The sequence below is a fragment of the Nannospalax galili genome, unplaced genomic scaffold (assembly GCF_000622305.1).
Source record: "Nannospalax galili isolate Female #2095 unplaced genomic scaffold, S.galili_v1.0 scaffold1659, whole genome shotgun sequence".
Classification (NCBI taxonomy): domain Eukaryota; kingdom Metazoa; phylum Chordata; class Mammalia; order Rodentia; family Spalacidae; genus Nannospalax; species Nannospalax galili.
In genome coordinates this window covers 1,104,306-1,121,801 of record NW_008342925.1, presented here as the reverse complement: position 1 = coordinate 1,121,801, position 17,496 = coordinate 1,104,306, and the positions used below count along the sequence as shown (strand labels likewise).

Here is a 17,496-nt window from a genome sequence, read left to right as displayed (position 1 = left end):
ACTCCTCCCGCCGCTCCGCCGGGCGCCTCAGCCGGGCAGATGCGCCGCCGCGCGCCCCCCTTCCCGGGCCCGGCACCGAGCTCCGTCGCGCGCCGGGGGCTCCTCTCCCCGGCCCCCCTCGGTGCCCTCCGGCTCCGGTTCCCTCCCGCTCCTTGGAATAACCCCTGAGGCTTCAGCCGGCCCCGCAAAGTTTCCCGAGGAGACCCGCCTCCCTGGGCCGCTGCGCAGGTAAGGCAGGCTGCGCTGGCCGGGGGTCGGGACGGGGCGCCGGGGTGCGCGCGGGGTGGGAGCCGCGCTGCACAGATCTGGAGCGATCGGGCTTGCCCGGCTTGGCCCGGCGGTGCGGGAGCTGTGCAGCCTTTGGGATTCCGGGTGTGTGCTGGGGGCCCAGGGCCGACAGCCGAGTGCTGGGGGCCGTGGCCCCGCCGCGGGGAGGCGCGGGGTTCGCCGGCGGCAGCGCTCCCAGGAGCGGAGGCTGGAAAGGGCGGGGGCTCGCTGGCAGCCCGGAGCCGAGCCCTCACCGCGCCCCGGGGGAGGCACCATGGCCCGCGGGGGGCGCGGGGCTGAGCAGATGGGTCCCAGCTCCTGCCCGGCACCCGGGATCCGGAGGGTGAGGGGCGCGCGCGGCGAGGGCAGCCGGCCGGCTCCGGCGCCGCGCTCCCGTCCCCACCATCCGCGTGAGTCACGGTTACAGCGAGGTTTTATTTTTAAAACGACTTCAAGGGGGGCATAGGCAGCCTCCAACTTCCCTCCCTGTGCGCGCTGTGGACCGGCAGCCGGGTGCCCGCGGGGGCTGGGGCCGTGCACCTGGCGGCTGCAAAGGTGGCACGGAGGGACCACGGGCCGGGGGCGCAGCGCGGTGTTCCCCCGAGCTACTTAGACAAGGAGGCAACAGACCGCGCGCACGCCCCTCCTCGTCGGGACCCGAGGCCCAGGGGCGGAAGGCTGGGGAGTGTTGTTGCCCAGCTGCAGGGAGCCTTGGTTGATCAGAGCTCTCCGAGGAGGAGAAAGTTGGAAAGCGGCGACATCAGGGAGCTGCCCCAGGCTTCCTGGGGCCCCGGGAGGGCTTCAAGGCTCTCCCGAGGCGTGAGGTTTAGAAAGAATACAGCTCAGCTGGGGTGTGCGAGGCTCCGGAGGCCCAAGTCAGAGCTCTTATGTGAATAAATAAAGCCAAGGCAGGGGGACAGAGGTGAGGGGTGACTGGGTCCAGCTTTGCCTCACCTCCACCCTTTCATCTTCTGGAGGATGGAGACTAGCCCCACCCTTTCCCCTCTCTAGGTGGCTTAGGAATTGGGGGAGGCTGCCTGGGTCGGAGATGGGCTATAAGCAGATCAGGACCCCGGATCCCTGCGGCTCCTAGCAGTGGGATGTAGTCTGGGCTACTTCTCCCTGCCAGGGCTGGGGGAGGCTGCTGCACGCCGGGATTCCAGGCTCAGGTTTCAGGAGTTGAAAGCCAACTGCGCGTCTTCCTGCCAGCCCCAGGAGGAGAGGCGAAAACATCACCTGTCAGCTGGTGCCTGCCGTGGGCGACTGCACTGGGCTTCCTCAGAAGGTTTTAAAATGGAAATGGCCCAGGCTGCCATGGCCAGTGCCTGAGAGAGGCTGCCCAGCTAGGTTGGCTGTGAGGGTTCCTGGGAGGTCTGAGGGGCAGGAGGAGCTGAGGGGTATAGGGCAGGAGGGAAGTGAGACTGGCTCTGTGTGTGTGTGTGTGTGTGTGTGTGTGTGTGATGGAGAGACTTGATGTGTACATCCCACTTCAGGAAGACTAGAGGCAAAATCTCTCCAGCAGAGTTGAAGCCAGGCAGGCTAGGCTCCCAGCCCACACCCAGAGATGGTCCTGAAGCCTGACTTCACCTAGACCTAGTCCATATATCTACTCGGGTCTGCATGTCAGCACTCTACCATTTTGGTTGCAAGTTCATCTACCTCTCTTTGACTCAGTTTCCCTTTATAAAATTGGCCTGCTGTAACCAACTCCTGGGCCTTAGTTGGGGTACAGGGATTGCTTTGTAAAATAGGTTTGTATTTGCTACAAATCCTTAATGGTCCTGCTCTTGGGCTGAGGGGTCTCTAAAGGCTGAAGGGGACGTAAGTGTTGAGGGTACCTGTGCAGACTGTGGAAGATTAAGAGGTCAGATTCCTCTACCCAGCTGCATGCTGGCCCTTGGCAACTGTGTCCCCTGTGTCCCCCTCATGTTGCCTCTGAGTCTTCCCTGTGGAAGCCCCAGGGAGAGATCCACCTAGCATGTTTCCAAGGAGGTAGCAGAGAGTAGCAGGGAGTGGCCTCCCGATCTGCCCAGGCTGCACAGGCAGGAAGTTGGCCTGGAGACTACACTATGAGCAGACCAAAGCCTGGTGGCCCAGCCTGTGCCACCTGCTGTGTGCCCCAGACCTGCAGTCTCCTGGGAACCTGCCTGTCGAGGAGGGTAGAGCCCTCATCTCACCCTGTGAGGAGAGACAGGTACCCTGACTCTGGGAACAGGAGAGCAGGAAAGGGTAGTGTACAAAAACTATGGGCAGGTGGTGTCTGAAAAGTTATGAGAGAAGAGCTAGAGCCCCAGGTGACCCTGATCCATCAGGTGTCTGAGGGATAAAGAAGCAGGCCGGGAACTGGCTGACTGCCTGCAGAGGCCCAGTGTGGTGACTGTTGTCAAAAAAGAGATGCTGTGGTGCAGGGGATGGTGACAACCAGGCCTGTAGGGCCAGCCCAGCATGGCTACTGGCTGCTGCCTCTGTGTAGTCAGACGCAGTGGTAGGGAGCTAGGTGGGGGCAGGTGGGTGGCTCCACTGCATGTCCCTTAGAATTTGGGGACCTGATGTCCTCCCCTCTCCAGACAGCTACAGTGCCCTAGTCAGGACTGCAAAGCAGCCTGGTCTTGGAGATGGGGCCTCTCTGGGGCTGTGCCAGGGGCTCTTCTGGGCTAGCCCTTTTGTCCTAGGGTCTGTAAATGACATCAAACACCTTATCATCCTAGTTTCTGGGACAAGCTGATGTTGGCTCATGGTCCTAAGGACCTGGATGGTTTGTAGGGAAGATGTCTCTACTTGGCCAGCTGACCCACAGCAAGTGACAAACCTCCCTGGGTCTGGGCTCCCTCTTCTGTAAAGGGGGTAGTAGCAGAACCCACCTCAGGTGCCTACCATGAGATGGCATGTGGAGGTTTCCAGCAGAATTCATTATGGGGTCTCTCTGGGCTCCCCTGTTTCACTGTCAGCCTGGATTTTCTAGCTTCTTTGGGCCTTAGGGAAGCAGGCAGAACATGGTCCCCTGCCACAGCCACCAGTGCCCTCTGCTGGTAGAAGCCTTCTGCACCAGAACCTCCTAGCTCAAAGTAACAGTAGGAAGATGGTCTAAGAGCAGCGGGCATGAGGCAGGAGGGGTCTTCACTCCAGGCCTGGCATAGATTGTGGTGTGTGAGGGGTGTGGGCATGGCTGAGGATCCTAAGGCATCTCTGGGGAGGGTGAGGCAACTTTGCCCATCTTGGCCTCCCAGTGGAGAGATTGCAAGGCTCTGGAGGGATGGTGGTAGTAGAGGCCTCAGTTCCGGCTGCTGCTTTGAGGCCTGGCTCTCTATGTATATGTCTATAGCAGTAGTTCCCACCATAGAACCTAGGTTGTCTTGTTAGGCCTGTTCTGACTCTAGCCTGGGTCTGGACAGCTGTATTCTGTCCTCTTGCTATGATGTGGTCATCTTGTACTGGCCAGAGATTTGGAGAGGCAGACTGGATGGCCAGGGTAGAGCGGGGAAGGGCTCTTACCCCCACCGTGCCTCCCACCCAGAGCTGGCCTGGTGTTCTCTGGCAGCAGCAGGACTTCAGAGGGTCCTGGTCAGCTGTGTCTATGTAGGCCTGCATTTGCCTGAGGATTCCGTTTACCGATTCCTACCCTTCCCAGCTACTCCCCAGGGTCATGAAGATGATGTCAGGATTTGGGGGGCCTTCACTTGCTTTGTGGTAGATGTTTGCTGGATTCTCCAAAGCCCCGAGTGTGATGCTCCTGCTGTGGGGTTTGTGTGTGCTGCCTTCAGACTCCGCAGAGGCTGAGCTAGTGACCATGAGGAGGGGACCTAGAAGAGGCCTCATGGGAAGGCAGGTAGGCACTGAGATACCCCCACTCCTCAGCTCTTATTCCATTCTTTCTAGCTCATTCATTCATTCATTCATTCACTCACTCACAGGAATAGAGACTTGCCAGGTGCAGCCCTGAGCTCTGGGACAAGACTCCAGAAGGAAAGCAGTCCTGAGGCTGGGCATGGCGGCCCTCCCCCCAGCTCTGAAAGTTCTGTGGTTCCAGGAAGGGGTTCAGGACTGAGAAGAGGGCTGAGGCGCAGGCCTAGGGAGATGGCAACAGACACCAGGTCTTCCAGAGGTGCCCGGCCCCAGCTGTGCAGGACTCAGCTAACCACTAGGGGACACTGCCTCCCAGGTGGAGCACAGTAACCAGGCATCAGGCTGGGCCCAGGTACAGCCAGCCTGGCAGGCAGGGAGGCAGGGCCAGGTGGGAGGACTTCAGACTGAGGCTGGGGTCACGAACTGCCACCCCTGGTTTCTCCTGCCTGAGTGGCAAGAGAAACAGCCTTGTGGCAGTGTTTTTTGTTTTTTTTTTTAATTCTCTTTTCCCTCCTTCTGTCTGAATTAATCTTTGGCACCAGATTACAACAGATTTAGCAAACTATAAAAAAAAAAAGAGAGAGAGGGAGAGAGAGAGAGAGAGAGAGAGAGAGAGAGAGAGAGGGAGAGAGGGAGAGAAAGAGAGAGGGATCACACATAAGAGCAAGAGGAGAGAAGAGGAAGTGGGAGTGACTTTGGAGGAGACAGGAGATGGCATTTATCTACAGAAGCAAATTGCTCCTGTCGAACTGGTCCCCCATGGCCCCTCCACTCCCCTCTCCCAATGCCTGGGAAGTGCCACTCAGGGGAAAAACGTCCTCAAAAACAGCTGCTGGGCACTGGCGCCAGGATGGGCTTTTCCTGGGGGCAGTATGCCAAGGGCTGCCTGGAGGAGCAGGGGAGGAGGGTGGGTCCACAGTAAGCTCAGGGCATGGTGGGCACCTGCTGGCTTGAGGAACCGGGCAAGGGTGGCAAAGGGCAGGGTCCTGGCTAGTTGCTGCTGGCTCTCAGGGCTCCCTGCAGGGAGTCCCCCTAGGGCTCTGTGTGTGGCTGTCAGCAGAGGGCCCAGCCTGTCTGTGGTGACTCTAGGACATGCCACTGGACTGAACTGCCCAAGGGACACACCATCCAGGGCCTAGCTCACATGTGGGGACCGTAGCCCGTGGTCAGACCTGGGGGACCTGGTTTAAGTTCAAGGAATATGGCTGTGGGTGGGTGAGCGTCCTACCTGCACCCTGGGGGTGCAGCAGGTTACAAAGGATCATGGGAGTGTAGCTGAGCTCCTGAAGGTACCTGATCTACTTAAAACATGGGCTATAGTCAGTATAGCCAGAGTCCTGATAGAAGAGAGCAGAGAGAAATGGGGGTCAAGTAGGGTTCCCTCCCGCCCTTGCTCTCTCTCAGGATGCTGGCCGTGGGTGGGGTCTAGAGCCAGCCACAGAGGAAATGGTCAAGTCCCAGGCCAGGCCAAAGCCCACATTTCTCGAATGTTCACACATGCCTTCACACACACACACACGCACGCACACACGCACACACAGGCTCATACCTCTCTGCTTCCCTACCCTGCTTTCCCTGAGCAGGTCCTTGCTGTGACTCTATCTGTCCTAGCCTGGATAGTGACCCTCCTTCCTCATGCCCTGGACTCCTCTCTGGGGGTGGGGTTGGATGCCAGAGTGGTACCCATGAAACAGCCTATCCTGGGACCCAGAGAGCAAGTAGGGGGTCAGGTAGGCAGCAGGCAAGGCTGCCCACCAACAGTAGAACATGAGGAGCCCTCCCCATTGAGGCTGCACCCCATGGGTCACTCACCTGTCCCTGGAGACATATGGTGCATACTGTGGTCTCAGTTTCCCCACCATTACTGGACAACAAGGCCTCCAGGGGCCCAGCAGTGATGTTACTGAACCCTGAGACTCCCCCAGTTTGGGTGAGGGGCTGGGCAGTACCACACCCTAGCTTCCAGGACCTTGTGGCCTGAAAAGCTCTTCCAAGCCTGCTTGTTTCCCACTAGGAAGGGAAACTGAGGCACACAGTGAACACAAGCATTGTTCAAGGCCACATGGAAAGTCCAACACCACACAATTGGGCAGTGACTAATAGTACTGGGCACTGGAGTGTGATGGACTTGGGTTTGAATCCCATGTGTTACCGATCAGCTGAGTACCCTGGACACCCTACTTCCTCAGTCTTCACACCTGTGAAATGGGACAACTGAGCACACAGTAGGGGTCAGTATGAAGACTACGTGTTCCAGGCCTGTGGGATGATGTGGTAGGAACCAGATGCACTCAGATGAATGGCTGGTGGGCTCATGGGGCATCTGCTAAGCTGCTGGGGCCTGACACTGTGTACAGGAGACAGGGGACCCTCAAGGGCAGCTGTTGGTAACTCCTTAGGGAGGATCGAGCCTCCAAGAGCTGCAGATTGCATTAGGGTTGGGAGATTGCAGGGGAGAAGGTCAGGTCAAATGGTCACCTTCTGCCAAGGATGGCTGCCTTGGGTAGGTCCAGGAGGGACCCTATTGGGTCTGCCTTCTGTGTGTCAGGTCCTAGAAGATGACATTATTGAGTGCTTACTGTATACATTGCCTGTCCCCAGTGCACCATGCTAAGAGTCTAAGGAATGCAGACTCTCACCTAAGCTTTACAAGGTCTCATTTTATAACGAAAACCAAGGTTAAGACAGAGAAAGTGACCAGACCAAAGTCACACAGCCAGCATGAGGCACCTCACAGCATATGCACAATGGAAGGAGCGTCCCAGTCCCCCAACCTACAGTGGCCACACCTACTCAGCATTTGCTGGGCACTTGGTGACTGGTGCTCCCCACCCCCTACAAGCCTCTGGAGTAGATGCTGCTATCGTCCCAATCTTATCCTGGGGTAAACTGAGGCACAGAGTGGGGAAGTTAATGGCCTGAGGTCACACTGAATCAGGACAACTGTCTTATTTATTGGGATCTACGTGGTCCCTGTCTGTCTAGATGGCAGGTAACTGCCTGGGCACAGAGCTGAGGATCTTTCGTGCGTCCTTCCTGGCTGAACTGCCACTCCCACAGCGGGACATATGCCCAGGGCTTCTGGGTAGTCTCCACTGGAGGCCAAGCCTTCTGTCTAACCCCAACCCCCCAGGTTCAGCCTCCTTTCCTGAGGCCCCAATATGTGCTGGGACTGGTGTGGGCAGTAATGTCATTTAGCAACCTTGTAGCATCATAAAGCAGAGGACGTGTGTGTGTGTGTGTGTGTGTGTGTGTGTGTGTGTGTGTGTGTCCTAGAAGGGACAGCCTTTCAGAGGTGTGACCATGAGAGGAGAGGGTTTTGGGGGGAGCATCCTTGGTCTGTGATGGGTGGCATGTTCACTCTACTGAGCATACTGCTGGCCCTGTGACGTCAGCAGGTGGCCCAGCAGGGCCGTGCCACTAACGGGTGCCCTGGGGAGGAGCTGGGCGGTGAGGGGCCCCGGAGGGCGACGCTGGCCTGCAGTCACAGAGCAATCTCCATTAGGGCAGTGAGCGAGTGGCTGCAGCTCCTGGAATCCTATTAAAAGCTTTTTCATTGTTCCCTGTGATATGCTCCACTCCGCTGGGACCTGGGCATGTTGATAATTTATTTGTGGAAGGGAAAGGGGAGAAGAGTGAGGAGAGGGGGAAATGTCATTATTTACTCTGCAGTTTCTGCAGCCCTGGTTGTGGGGCTGTGGGGCAACTCATCCAGGCTGCTGCCCACCTCTTTGGGACCCAGCTCCAGAGGTAGCAGAATAAGGCTCCACTGAGGTGCTGGTGAGTGCGCCTGGCTGAGGGTGGAGCTGAATGGCACTAGGCCCTTAATGGCTAACCTACAACTGTGGAGTATGGGGTTCCTGGGAGATTCATTCTGCCTTGCTGGGGACTCAGACATGTGGGCTGGGGCATTGGCAGTCATACTGAGTTCTGAAGGTACAGACTAGGGTGTCTGGAGCAGAGAGGCATGGGGCCCTCATAACCCTGTAGCTAGCTAGCCAGAGGTGTAGCTGTGCAAGTCACCGTATCCCTGGGCACCAAAAATCAAGCACCCCTCTGTGAGGGGCAGGAAGATGTTTAGAGTTGATAATGCAACAGTAGCTATGCTGGGTAGCCTCAGTAAATACTCTTGGGTGCTGCAGTGACGCCACGGATCACAGACCGAAACGCACATAACCCTCCCAACATCTGTAAAGCTGAGGTCCAAGGGATCAATGTCATAGAGCATCCAAGTGGCTGGGAGGGAGCAACACAGGATCAGTTCTCTAAACACGGTTCCTTCCTCTGGTGGGGGCTTCCGAGCCTTTGCCTCCTGGAGCCGCTCAGCTCCTCTTTCATCCTCAGAGTGCCCTTCCACAGTGAGGAAGTCTAGGGTGGGATCCCTTCCAGCAGAATGGTCTAGTTTGGAACTTAGTTGGCAGGCTGAGGGTGTAGCTCAGTGGGTGTTTGACTAGGTGGGTCCTATCCCATTTACTGGAAAATCAAATCAAAACAAACACAGTTGTCATAATAATGGCTCCATGGGCCCAGGCATTGGTAGATACCCCCACTGACAGTTGAGGAAACAGGCTGCATGCACAATGGGGTGGAGCCAGGCCTAAAGTGTCCCCTGTGCTAAGTGACAGACAGTGCCCTGGGGCTGCCCGACATGCTGAGTGTAGAGGGGCTAAGGGAGGGGCTAGACCACAGCTCTCCTCTCCTCTGGCCCAAGTTCCCTTGGTACACTCCTGATAGACTCCCACTATGCCACAGCATCAGGATGGTCTGGATGCCCTGCAGATTGTCCCTCATCCGTGTCCCTCCCCATCCTCTTGGGCACAGCCAGATATTTTCAAAGTGTCTAATTTAATCTAGTCACTTGCTGGTTTTGAGACCATCCGTAGATCCCTAGTTCCTGAGAAATAGGGTCCAAACCCTTGAGCCTGACCTTTTGGATCTTCCCAGCCTGAGCCTCTGGCCTCACCACCTCCCTGCACCTTCCCTCAAATATGCTGAAGGATAGGGCTGTTGCCTACCAGCTGTGCCCCGAAGACCAGTCTCACTCCCCACCACAGACAGCCACACACACACACACACACACACACACACATACACACACACACGACCTCCTGAAGGAAGCCTGCCTGACTATGTTTCCTGTCACCTTCCATCCAGCACAGGGCAGGCCTCGAATTCAGGTACCTAGTTCACACCTCTTCTGACCCCTCCTCCTTTCCTTCCTCTAGCTCCTGTGGCATCAATCTGATATCAGTTCATCCAATAAATTATTTTCCTTGAGCAACAGTCCTAGAGTAGTGTCCATAGTCCATTTTATTAAATTTTTAAAAAATATTTTATTATTTTTATTTTATGTGTATGAGTGTGGTGCCTGCATGTATGTGAGTGCACCTGTGCCGTGCAGTGCCTCAGAGGTCAGAAGAGGGCTTCGGATTCCCCTGGAACTGGAGTTAAGGATGGTTTGTAACTGCCATGTGGGTGCTGGGAATCGAACCCGGGTCCTCTACAAGAGCAGTCCGTGCTCTTAACTGCCGAGCCATCTCTCCAGCCCCCATTTTATTAATTTTTTAAAAAATGTTTATTTATTTGTATGCGTATGAGTGTTTTGTTTACATATTTGTACCATGTGCATGCGATGCCTGTGGAGGTCAGAAGAGGGCATCAGATCCCCTGGAACCGGAGTTACAGACAGTTGTTAGCTGTCAGTGGGTGCTCGGAATCGAAGCTTGTTCTTGACAAGAACAGCCAGCGCTCTTAACCACTGAGCCATCTTTCCAGCCCCTAGTTCTTTGTTCTATTTTCCTTTTTCTCTCTCTTTCTCTTTCTTTCCCCTTCCTCTCCCTCCTTCCCTCCCTCTCTTCCTTCCTTCTTTTCTTTTGACAGGGTCTCACCTTGTACCTTAGACTGGCCTGGAACTTGCTATGTAGAGCAGACTGGCCTCAAACTCAGAGATCTGAAAGCCTCTGCCTCCTGAGTGCTGGGATTAAAGGACTGCACCACCATGCCTGGACTCCATTTTGGTTTTAGTTTTTATCATTTTTACTATCATTTTTTAATTGTTTTGTGTCTCTCTGTAACCCCAAATGGCCTGAAACTTATCATGTAGACCAGGCTGGCCTTGATCTCACAGAGACCTGCCTGTTTCTGCCTCCCAAGTACTGGGATTAAAGACCAGACATTTTTACTATTTTTTTAAAAGTGTGTGTGTGTGTGTGTGTGTGTGTGTGTGTGTGTGTGTGTGTGACAACTCTGTGAAGTCAGTTCTCTCTTCCATCCTTACATATGTCTGGGGCTGGAACTCAGGTCACCAGGCTTGGCCACAAGTGCCCTTACCTTCTGAATCATCTCACTGGCCCTTGTTTTGTTATTTTGAGACAAGGTCTCATTCTAGCCTAGGCTGACCTGGAACTCACTCTCTAGCCCTGTCTGGCAGGGAATTCATGGCAATCCTCCTACCTCAGCCCCCTGAGTGCTGGAATTATAGATGTGAGCCACCAGGCCCTGTTAGCCCACTTTACAGAGGAGAAACCCAAGACTTGGGGAGATTCAGTTACCTGACCAAGGTCTCCCAGGACTGGCGATAAGCCATTTTCACCCCAGCAGCTGTGGGCTGATAGGAGAGCAGTTGGTCTGGCATCCCTGAGTCCTTTCTACCTGGATGGCCCCGTATGGGGAGTTAAATGATGGTCTCATTTGGTCTTTTTTTTTTTTTAATATTTTTTTATTTTTATTTTTTGCATATGAGTATTGCCTCCATGTATGTAAGTGCACCTGTGTTGTGCAATGCCCATGGAGGTCAGAAGAGGGCATCCGATTCCCTGGGAACTGGAATTAGGGACAGTTGTTAGCTGCCATATGAGTGCTGGGAATTGAACCTGGGTCCTCTGCAACAGCAGCCAGTGCTCTTAACCACTGAGGTCTCTCCAGCCCTCATATGGTCTTTACAGTGGCCCAGGCATACTTAGAGTCTCCATTTTACAGATGGGAGAATTGAGGCTAAGAACAGCAGAGAAGCAGGGAGGCCGAGCCCTAGGCCTGCAGTAACTTTTGAATGAAGGCAGGGCTCACCTGTGCCCATGTGGCGGCCTGGAGCTTCTGATTCACAGTGTGGACCCTGGCATGTCCTGCTAGTTTGAGGTCCAGCCTGGCTCTCCAACCTGTTGCTTACCCTGGTTGGGCATCCTCGGATGAGGGTGAAGGAGCTGGGGAGGAGACAGTGTGCCCAGGAGCAGGGCGGGGCTTGGGCCCTGCCCCCACGGCAGCTGTCTCCCTGGCCAGTGGACTCCCAGACAGACAGGGCTTGTGAGAGCTGGGGGCCTTGGAGGAGAGTGCCACTCCCGCCGGCAGCTGCTCAAAGGCCTCTTTGTGGCAAGATGGCCAGCCTCGGGCAGCTGCCAGGCCACAGGCACAGACAGCTCAGCCTTTGTGCCAGCACACTGCCCCTGCCCTGACCCCAGAGGTCAACAAGACAGAGGCCCTTATCTGTGGAAGGCTGCAGGCCACTTGCTTGGGACTGCCCTTAGCCTGGGATGGGTGTGGTCTGTGTCACCAGGCAAGGTCCCAGGAGCCCCCAGTTCACAGATTTGGCCGTGGAGACAGAGCCCAGGTTTGGTGTGAGTTCGGGGTGGGGCAATATAGAGGGAAATGATAATCAGTGCTAGTCATAATAGCAGCGATGGTAAGATAGGCCTGCTGCCACGTGGAGATTTCCTGTGTAGTTGCTGACAGGCATTTTATGGGTTCTCTATGATCCCCCAAAGAAACTTTGCTAGTTGGATGCAGTTTTCTGACCATTTAAAGATGTGGAAACAGGGAGCTGGAGAGATGGCTCAGCAGTTAAGAGCACTGACTGATCTTGCAGAGGACCCGGGTTCAATTCCCAGCACCCACATGGCGGCTTCGAACTGTCCTTAACTCCAGTTCCAGGGAAATCCGAAATCCTCTTCTGACCTCCATGGCATTGCATGACATGGGTGCACTCACATACATGCAGGCAATACACTCATACACATAAAGTAAAAATAATAAATAAAATATTTTTTAAAAAAAGATGTGGAAACAGATGCCCCAAGGTTAAGAAGTTCACCCAGAACACAGGACTCCAAGGCTGAAGCTGGGAACTGGGGCTCCTTAACCTGTTCTTTTTCTTTTTTCTTTTTTGTAACCTAGAACTTGAACGTCAGATCTTCCTGTTCAGGGATGGGCCAGGGTGCCCCTCTGTCTAATCAGGTGATGGACAGACTATGTATTGAGTTTCTGGAGTACACTGTTTCCTCTGCTTTGTGGGTAAGGCACTAGGTGGGGAATGGTGGGGGAGAATAATGGGGTCCCAGGAAACCTGAGGGAACTGAGGACTAAGCCTTGCTTGGCAGTAGTCCTGACCTACTCTTGAAAGGACCCTCAGAGACCACTATGCTGCAGCTCACTGTGGTCAGGGGAGCGATAAACAGGGGCTGGATGGAAACACCTAGGCCTTCAGGGTTGAGTGTGGGCCTGCTCATACCAGCGTGACATGGGACTTGGGACCAAGACAGACAGCTTAGGGACCCTGTGTGGAGTGGGTTGCAAACCAGCTTGCCTTCTCACCCGAAGTGGGATCAGTTTCCTCATTCCTAAATTGGGAGCTGAGCCTGTATGGGACCCATGGGCAAAGCCCTCTGCAGAGAGGGACTGGCTGAACTGCGTCCCTTCTGTTCCCTGGCCCCCTGTCTGCAGGCCCCTTGGCTCTACCCCAGGATGGCTTGCTCTAGGCTGGGACCCCATAGCCCTAGGGAAGAGGCCAGACCTCCCTCAGTATGCTTGTGTTCTGAGGCTTGTTTCTAACCTGCCCAGGTCTGGATGCCAGATTATATATAATGAATCCTATTGATGTTTGTAATAAGCAGCCTTGGAAGATGAGAGCAAGAATGAAGGCTTGCTGTTCTCGGGCTCTTTCCAGAGGTGGGAAGTCAGGCCCTGGGGTCTTTACACCCTGCCCTGGCAGCTCTGCTCCCTCTCTTCCTCCCTGGATTCCAGTCTGGAGGGGGGTAAGGACTGACAACTCATTTCCCACAGCAGGGACCTAAGGATTTGGCTACCATGAGGCCTAGAGCTGGGAAGCTGGGCTCCATGACTAGTGCTTCCCTGGCCCTTCTGGACATTTGCAGGCCACCTAGGGGCAGCTGGGCAAGGCCAGCACAAGGGCCTGCCTTCCATGCCTGGAGGTGTTCATGGCCCTGGGTGAATCCTTTCGGTAGCCCCCAGTATGACACTGGTGATGAGCCCAATGCCTACATGCTGGTCCTGGCCTTGCCTCTTCCTGACCCGATCAGTCTTCGGTTCTCACAGTCACCTGGTGTGGACAGGCCTCACCCATATGACTCGTGGTCAGACCTGGCACACAGGAGGGCCACACAGTGTTGACTGTTACTCGGTGGGGGACGTTTCCTGACCACTGTCTGCGGTCCATGTAGTGCTAGGTTCTACTGGCTCAGCCTAAGGACTCTGATGGGGAGACAGGCAGATTCCCATGGCGGGGATTCCTTGAGCACAGAATGGTACCATCAGGCAGGGTCCTAACCAAAGGCTGAGGCCCACTCTTACAGCCCTGAGGCCTCCTGCACCCACAATCTCACAAGCAAGGCCTGTTCCTGGCTGGGAGCCTTCTGTTGGCCCCACCCTCCCTAGGGCCTCTGCTGATTGAGTCTCATCATTACAGGGCGGGCCCCTTGCTGGAACCTCTCCTGGGCCGCAGAGCTGTCAGCGAGCTAGCGAACAGCTGTTTGTGTAGAGACAAAATCTGTCCAGGGCTGACAGACTGCTGAATGCCTCCACTGCTGCAGACTCAGTGTGGAAAGCCATCCTAGGCAGAGGCCAGACTGCCTGCCGCTGGTCCATGGGATGGGCCAGGGCGGGGCTCAGGCCCTCAGGGTGCCTCACCCCACAAGGGAGTTAGCCTAACAGGGCTCTTTTGGATACTGTGAGCTACTTCAACCCAGCTGAGGGCCTGTGTTTCCTCTTTGAGGGCTATGAGAGAGGCCGGATAACTATTTCAAGGCCACTTGGTTCCGGGCACTATGTGAGGTGTTGAGGACATTACCACTCATTTGAGAGGCTGCCCAGTGGGAAGGGACTGCTCATGAATTTAGCTGGCAGTTGGGGTGATATTTAAGGGAAGGGAGGTCTCTGCACCCCTGAAAATCTCTTAGAGGAAGTCCCCTTCTTTCCTCCCTGAGAAAGTGGATTTGGGGCAGAAAATGATTCTTATAGTAGTGACCCCAGGACCTCATGTCCCCTCCCCCTTCTTCCTTCCCTTCCTCCTTCCCTCCCTCCCTCCCTTCCTTCCTGCTCCTGCCCCAGGGCCAGCCTTGACTTCAGAGCAGAGGATGGCCTTGAACTCCTCTGATACATTTGCCTCCACCTTCCAAGTGCTAGGATTGCAGCTGTGTAAACCACGCCTGGCTCAGACTCCAGTTTTAAACTGGGCTGCTCAGTTCTCTTGAAAGATGACAAGAAGCTCAAGTGAGTGTTGTCTAGGAAAGAAACTGAGCTGTTGAGTCTACCTAAAGGCATGAGGCATTGTGAGAACTATTCCGTGTGATCATGGGAAATGCTCAAATTGACTGCAGGTCTAGCCCATTCTAGGCCTGGCAGGATGGGCTGGATGAATGGCATACAAACCTTTGCTCCTCATTTACTACCCTTGGCAGGCATAACTAATCAATCCTAGTACTGTCTCCTGCTGAGCCTGGAAGGCCCTACTTGGTAAGGGAATCAGCTAGGCATCCCTGGCAAGTGTTCTGTGCATGGGGAACTGGGAGAGCGAAGCAAAGCTTGCCACAACCTTCCAGCGCCTAGGGTGGAATTGAGATTTGAACTTGGTTCTCTTGGCTCTAGAGCTTTGAGATCGTGGCAACTATAGTCCAGAGGTCCTTCCTCACTCCCCGGGGGCGGGGGGGGTGTCCTGCCACAGTACCAATAGTACTCCCATTAGAGCCCATCACAGCTCTGCCCAGCTGCCTGCCAGACCAACCCTGGCCTCCCTATAGCAGTTGACTGTCCCTCCTGGCCTATTAACTGTTATTGGCCATGACCTGCCAGTGTTGGGCTTAATTACGGCCATTCCCTTCTGGACTGCAGTTGACTGGTCTGCAGGGAGTCAAGGTGGATTTCTGCTTCCCTCCAGCATGCTGGGTCTGTCGAGGGGACAGGGGTAAGGCTCAGCCCGAAGGGTCAGCAGGCTGGGGTCTGCTTGGGGCCCCAGTCCAGTTTCCAGGAGCCTCAGGAAAGCATGCAGGGGCCAGGAGTGGGTGAGACACCCGTGTCTAACTCTGGCTACCTCATCCGGTCTCCTGCTCCTCAGGAGGGACTTCTGCAGGCTTTGAGGATCCCCTTTTAATTAAGCCAATTAATTAGTGCCTTTAATGAAGCAGATTAACCAGGCTGGGCTCTATAAATGGGGGTTGTTGCAGCCTACTCTTTCCTCAAGGTCTGGGTTGGGAGGTGGCTACTAGGCCAGGACTTTTCTTGGATGTGTTGAAACACAGGCTCAGGCTGGTCATGGATGTCTGTGTCTCCCATGGAGCGTGGCTGGGAACCCAGGCCTGGCTTGGGGAGGCAAGAAGGATCTGAGGCTGCAGGGTTAACCAGAGCCCAGGTGCCTGGGTCAAACAGCCAGAGCAGGAACCAAAGGGAGGTGTGGACTCTGGATAGTAGCTCCCTCAGAGGCGTCTTCAGCAGGTGCGGCTGCCTGGGGAAATAGCTCAAGTCCCCACTTTATTCTCTTGTCCTCTGTGCTCTGTGCTCTGGGGCTGCTGGGCCCTGGCTACTTCCAGCCGGTCAGGGACAGAAGCCTATGACCTGTGACCAAGGTACCCAGAGCCCCTGGCCTGCCTGCAGACAGGAAAGGAGTTCCAGTCAAGGTTACCTGGGTGCTGTGGCAAGGTTGTGTCCCCAGCTCCGTGTTCCTTCCACCCACCTCTGCTGGCACTGTCGGCTTCCCGCTGGCAGAACCAGGTGGTAATATCTCCACCCAGTGTTTCCTCTGCACCAGGCACCCTGCCGAGCACCCTGCCTGGTAATCCTGAGATCTGGTTGATCTTTCCAGTGGGTTCAGGTAGTGGCCGGAGGCAGCTGTCACCTCTTTGGCCTGTGAACAGGGATGAGGAATTCAGCCCAGTGTTAGCCAGGGGCAGGGAAGGAACACAGGTACAAAGAGGGGCAGTGGGCTAGGACAGGAGGCCACATCACCTCCTTGGGGGATGGGAAATGTCTTTAAGTCTTCCAGGGGGGTGGAGGACAGATCAAAGCCTGCTCCAGGATGCGCTAAGCCATGGCAAAGACAGTTGGCTCAAGTCATGACAGGAGAGATTTAGGTTAGACCAAGGAGGAACTGCCTGACAAGGAGGATTATTAACAAGTTTGCAAAAGCAGGAAGTGTCCCTCCCCCAGGACATCAAGCGCTGCCTGTGAGGAGGCTCAAAGCTCTTTGGAGAATACATGCTCTATAAATCCAGGCCTGTGCTTCCAGTAAATATCAATAGGTGGGGGCCAGGTTCCCTGGAACCCGCATCAGCCCTCACCCCTTTTTCATTTCCTCTCTGCCTAGGATACCTTGTAGGGTGCAATCAGCTGGTAAGTCCAGGCTGGTCCATACCAGGGAAAACCCTAGTTTCTGGGCCTCAATTTCCTCATGTGTTAAATGGGCCAAGGAGGGTCTTACCTCCCAGTTCTCAGAAGCCAGGCCCTTTTCTTGCTGTCATACACACCAGTGATCTTGTTCCTTGATGGCACCCCACAGAGCCTCGATGAGATAGCCTTCACCTGCCCTCCTTTCCCTTGTGTGGCCACCTCCTTGGGTGACATTGTCCAACCAGCTCCTAGGGATCTTCTAGTATTGCTTATTAAAATAAATAACCCCCATCCATTTGAGGACATTGCTTAAGTGTGAGACTGCTTAGCATGCTTAAGGCTGTGAGCCCAGCACCCCTAAAACCAACCAAATCAAACAAAATGCCCCAGCCTCTCTTTCCCCTTTATGCACTGCACTCACCCCTCCCTTCTGCAAAGGCTCCCCTGCCTCCCCAGGCCTGTGCCAGCATCACCACTGACCTGTACTTAACTGTCCTCAAGTCTTCTGTGCCCAGCACAGAACCTGTCCAGAAGCCCAGCCTGGCTGAGGCACTCCTCTGGGACAGAGTGCATGTGGGGGCAAGCAGTAGGGGCAGCTTTGCCTCTGATTTACCTTGAGAAGGACTCTGCAGGGTGGGCAGAACAAGCCAGTCACCCTGGGACACTTCTTTAAATACCAGCTGGAAGCAGCTGGTTCCTGGGTGGGTGGAGTTGCCCTTCATCTAGTTGGCACCACCAAACACACACACACACACACACACACACACACACACACACACA

General features: G+C 55.2%; 2 protein-coding genes across 4 annotated transcripts in view; one reads left to right on the top strand and one right to left on the bottom strand.

Annotated features, from left to right (window-relative positions):
• The window catches only part of Macrod1 (mono-ADP ribosylhydrolase 1), a 162,195-nt gene that overhangs the window by 34,850 nt on the left and 109,849 nt on the right, over window positions 1–17,496 (bottom strand). The gene's annotated exons all lie outside the window — the stretch shown is intronic.
• Flrt1 (fibronectin leucine rich transmembrane protein 1) overlaps window positions 70–17,496 on the top strand; it is an 81,256-nt gene continuing 63,829 nt past the window's right edge. Inside the window, exon 1 of the mRNA XM_008838967.2 lies at window positions 70–228. The gene's annotated coding sequence lies outside the window, so the exon portion shown is untranslated. The remainder of the gene's footprint in view (window positions 229–17,496) is intronic.